Genomic DNA, 5,531 nt, shown 5'->3' on the forward strand with positions numbered 1-5,531 from the left:
CCGCCGCTACCTGAAGACGATCCTGCTGCGCACAATGTGCTCCATCCAGGCGTGCAGCAGAGCGGAGCAGGCGAGGCCCATGGGCTGCGCCTGTCTGTCGGCCTCCAGTGGCCGAAGAGCCTCGGCCACCGGTCGCAGAACGGTAGCCACCAGGGCCAGCACGTACGCACTAGGCCCCTCCGCACACCCAGCACCTATGGACGTGCGAAGCGCTCAGTTCTGCAACACGGTTATGGGTTGTGCCGTGCGTTGAACAACAGAAAGGTAAAAGTGGACTTTATCTGTACGGTATTCCCTCACTTATTCACGAACTTGCTGTCCGCGATTTTGGCTGTCCACGAATCGCACCTGGAACTCTACATGACTGCATCGAGAGAGAGGAGAGCGAGAAAGAAAGTGATGAGATATAGTGATGAGAGAGAATGTGATGCGAGAAAGTTTCGAGATAAAGTGATGAGATAAACTGAAGAGATAAAGTGATGAGATAAAAAGATGAGTGAGATAGAGAGAGAAAACTTATAAAAGCTTTATAAGCATTTGCAGACATTGGACGTACGACATTCATAAGGCCAATACCATTTTCCACACAATTTGCAATTCATGAGCGTCCTCGGAATGTATCCCTCGCGAATAACGAGGAGATACTGTATTGGTTTTGCCTTGTCATTTTGGTGACCGAGGTCACTGTTGCAAATGAGACTCTATTCTGGTCATGTTAATCTTTATTTTCTTTTGGTGAAAACTATAGTGTCCAGAAGGAAAAAAAAAGCATACAGCACGGATTTTTACTGGCTACACTGCTACCGTAGGACTTCTGCTACGCCTGCAGCTGTTTAATGAATGTGTAGTGACGCAGATTGGAGACAGTAATACTTATTTTATTTAACAAGCACCATCGGGATAATACACACCCTACGTGGGTGCACACAGTTATTAAAATTAATACCGTCTATTGTCAGCAGCACTACTTAGTTAGAATAGTTGGTAGGCTGTCTGACTAACAACACCCCGGGATGGTGAAGATGGAGACGACGACGAGGAGATGGTGACGAGGACTAGATGTTGACGACGAAAATCTTGAACAGCACGACGGGGATCCTACTTCCAGCAACAGCCCTGAGCTTCTACTCAGGGCATCCTCTGATACTCCCAGCGTGGCCTTGCTCCGCCCTGGCCCACATTGATCACGTGGGCGGCTGAAGGAACCCAAACACTACAAAATCTGTCAAAACTGTTTGGGTGCTTCACAGCGACCGCAATGTTCTATGACATTCAGTGTTGACTCTTAACTTGCTCCTGTGTTCTGAACATTGCATGTTAATGCTGCGTAAAACATCCTTTGCTATTAAAACTCAACGTTTGCCCAAGAGGCAATTATATATTACAATTTTGGAGCAGCACATTTCTTTCGCACCGTGCATAGCCAACCGTGCTAATCGGAGGTAAGGACAACAAACTAATTTACAAAAGCAGCTCTTAAGCAATTTGTTTTCAATATAGGTTTAGCATGACACAGGCATAGAGTCATTGTGGGCCCTTACTGAGATCGCTGCTGATCCTCCACTGCCTTCGGTCTGGCATGGTCTGCTCCAATGTCTCCCGAGACAGCTTTGTGCAGTCGCTCACAAAGTGCCGGAGGGCTTCATCCAACACGACCTGGAAGACATGTCAGTGCAGGACATTGCACGTGGATAAGCATGGGGCTGAATTGACCTCTTGCATCTCCCACGATTATCCAGAGGGTCTGACTCTCAATGTTCATTCAAAACCCTCAGGAGTGTTTTGTTGCTGGAATGTGAATCCGAATTGTGATGGCTCTTTTTGAATGACATTGGATTGCCTGCTTGTTCATGGGGCATGCATTTCTTGTATTTGTATGCAGTAATTCTCGCTTTTTTTCGTGTCTTATCCCAATGTACAGTATATAACATATCCAGGTCTTGCTTACGAATATTTTTTGTATTGCTACAGCGCCCATGGTCAATTTACTTCAGCTTATATTTGCGGCTGCTTATCACACATGCATCACTCTGTAAAGCTTTTGATATAAACATAATAAAACCCAAGATTAAACTTGGAAATATTATTTAAATTGCTTTAACATTAAAATGTCTCTGTAGCACTGCTCTTGTTCTCAGTCCTGTAAACTGCAGTTATATAGCAATGGGATGTTAGTTATTTAATTGTAATCCACAGCCCGTTTAAATCCACTGCTGGAGGAATGCCTCCCTATGCTTTGTCAATCATCGTGGTTACATGACCATATTTCACCATGTTGGTCAGTGCGGGTTGATGAAAGGAGCGGGCAGACACAATTCTCGGCCATAGCACAGTGTGCCATGAACCGTGTGACCCGAGTTCAATTCCCAGCGGCTGGGACTTGGAACGTCGGTCACCTGGTTCAAGTCACCCGGTGCACTGTGCCACAATACGCTCACCACTGCACCGCGTTGGCCCAGTGGGCCTTTGTATCGTTCAAAATTAATTATGTAGACTTTATGGAGGCACTTGTAAAGGTGATTCAGCTTAAAGGTTTCACATTTTGGTGTATAGCCCTAGTTTTGACAGTTTTTGCAAATTTTTGTTAAATTGTCAATCACTTTTAAAATCACCAGTTAAATAGAACCAATTTTAAATTAGTTTTTTATTTAAAATATGAAACGATAATTTAGTTTGAAAAAAAAGAACAGCCACTCCAATGTATTTAAATATAAATAATGACACCAAAAACGTGAACAATAATTCGTTTTACAATAAAAAAAAAACTGCGTCACAATATTTACCCGAAAATGTGCTGTTGATCGTTGTAGCTGCTGAAAAATCTTCTGTGACGTCTGCTGCTGCTGCCTTTCCAGAGCCTCACACGTGGCTTGAGCCAGGGACAGAAACTCTGCACTCACTTCGATGAAGTCCTGGAACACAGCGCAACACGACATCAGCCAGCTGCGTGATGTTGGACACTGCGCCACAGCATCAGCCCAAGTTATGTTGAGGTCCGTATGTATACAATTCTCTAACAATTTGCTGCGTATATTTGAATGTATGTTTAAATTCTTTCACACCGTACGTAGTCAACCGTGCTAATCAGAGGTCTGGGGGAGGAGGGGGGGGAAGGAAAACAAACTAAAAGCAAAGTACGAATGTGCTACATATGTAATTTTTACAAATTTTTATGATGTATCATCATCATTACAAACCATGGGCAGATAGCCCATTTGTTTCCACTTTCCTCCATCTTGTGTCAATATGCTCAAGTGGTGCCACATCTTTCTGGCACCAAACTCTTCTTACGTCAAAAAAACTCTTCTTACGAGCATATTCCTCTTCGCACGTCGTCGTCAAGCCATTCTATGTGAGATCTTCATCTCTTTCCGATTCCTTCCTTTTTTCTGAACAACACACTTTTCATACTCTTTGCTTCTTTCGGTAAAGTCACGTAGTTATAAAATAAATAAATAAATAAAGAGCACGACGTTTCGATTGCAACACAAGCAATCATCATCAGGTGGGAAAATCACAGCAATATTTTTTTTGCTGAAGTGGGAGAGAGATGCCGTGGAAAGAGGTTATATAGGTAAGAGAGGGGGAGGGGCAAGGGGGGAGAGAGGGGAGGCGTTGCGTGGACGCTAGGAGAGGGACGAGAAGCTGGACGGGGAGAAGTGGGCGGGGCTGGAAGTGGGAGGCCTAGAGAGCTGGGGATGTATAGGAATGGCTTTAAGTACAGTATTAACAACTATTTGTGTATTTTTATGTCACTAAATTACAGTGACAAACACAACACGAAGTATGATTTACATTGCAAAAATCTGTTCATGAATTATCTATATTTGATTCCATTTGCTACAATAAATGTATACATAAATTGAAGTGTAATTCTAATAAAAAAACATTAACTGCTGCAATATCTCTTCTGAGAATAATCACAACTTTTGAAATGTTTTTTTAGAGCCTGACAGCTCCCACCTCAATTATATTCTAAAAGACTGCCTGTAAACACACTGCACGTGGCTAAGTAAAGCTACACCCGACAAAAACTACAAATTCAGAGGAAATGTTTTTAAAACACCCTCGTGTGCTCATCTATGGCTAATATCTGATTCAACTCTTGTCTAAATATCTGTTTTTTTTGTTTCAAATGTGGTGACCCATGCTAACCAACCACACACTCACTGGCCTCAACGTCGGGTTGTTGGATCTTGATGAGATCACGTGTGTGAAAACCCCAGATGCAGCGGTAAAAAAGTTCCTGCAGGAAGTGGCAGTACAGAAAGTTGTGTTTTTGGCCTATTTGTGCAGAGTTTGAGGACCCAGTTAATGAAACATTTTTTGCCAAAGACTGCCACTACTATATTTGACAGAATGAAGGCCATTTATGCGGAAAACAGACCATTTTCACACTTTAGGAACAAGAACATCATTATTAGTATGCAGTGAAGTTAGTTCTTAAGTAAAATTGGTTTAAGACATTAAGTGCATACCTTGAGATCGCCCTGTGTGATTACGAAAAATCTCTGCAGGGACCAAGTAGCCAGAAAACGGGAAGCTTGCGTTGACATCCAATGGGACGCAGACGTCAGAGTGGCGACCGCTCGCTCAGTGATGCCCCGCAGGACCGGTTCACTGGCAACTGGAGCGTGTTCGTGACTGGTGAAGCTTTCTAGAGGAAGCAAAAAATACCTTTGTGAGGTGAACAGTGCAGCACCTTACAATTGAATGTAATGTCGATGTTGCCTGTTTTGAACCGGAGGAATTATTCTTAGTTTGGAAAAGGAGTATTAAGCCCAATTAGAAAACGACAAGAGGGATGATATGGTTATTTGACGATTGTGGACAGGGCTGCACACTGTGTAACAATTTATTTTTTATTTATTTTGTTCCTGGGTAGTAAGTGTTATTTCCTAATTTCTTATGCCTCGAAAGTACAGAAAATGGCCATTATTCCCCACAAACTTTGCTTTTGTGACCAGGACAGTAATATTTTGAAATTTACCTATTTTCCAGAACATTGCAGATATATTCAGTGCTGAGTAAACTTGGAGTAACTTCTAGAACATTCTACAACTTTCCAGTAATATAAATAGTAGTATAAATACAGGGGCATTAAGCCCACCGATTCAGTTTAGTACCAGCTGCCTAAGTAGATACATATCTGCCTTTTTCTGAGATGGCATCAAGAGGCTGCAAGCATCTAGCAGACGCATTTTGATAAGTCTGTGGCAAATTTATCAAGACAAGAGCGAAAGTACTCTCTGGAAGTATCTGCTAAGATGTGTGAGGCCTACAAGGCATATTTCGGCATGCTTGTTGGGGATCAAGCCAAACCCTGGGCACCTCATTTCACCTGCGAGCAATACAAAAACACTCTGAAAGGTAAGATGGACAATTGTTGCTCGGAATTTTATGTTATAAAATTTGTTAAAACTTTTTAAAAAGCTTTTTAATTTGAAAATGTTTTACAATTTTTTTATGTTATTGAAAAAATATATCATATATCAAAAATGTTGTGAAAATCTCTTACACATTAATCATGG

General features: G+C 42.1%; 1 long non-coding RNA gene across 1 annotated transcript; it reads right to left on the reverse strand.

The window, feature by feature from the left end:
- Window positions 1-216: 216 nt before the first annotated feature.
- On the reverse strand, window positions 217-4,652 carry LOC144724165 (uncharacterized). The gene is made up of 3 exons (XR_013586445.1): window positions 4,479-4,652; window positions 2,784-2,912; window positions 217-1,656 (listed from the first exon to the last, which is right to left on the reverse strand). It is a non-coding gene; the product is annotated as an uncharacterized LOC144724165 (long non-coding RNA).
- Between the last annotated feature and the right edge of the window lie 879 nt (window positions 4,653-5,531).

This window comes from Lampetra planeri, chromosome 19 (genome assembly GCF_965212315.1).
Source record: "Lampetra planeri chromosome 19, kcLamPlan1.2.h2, whole genome shotgun sequence".
Classification (NCBI taxonomy): Eukaryota; Metazoa; Chordata; class Hyperoartia; order Petromyzontiformes; family Petromyzontidae; genus Lampetra; species Lampetra planeri.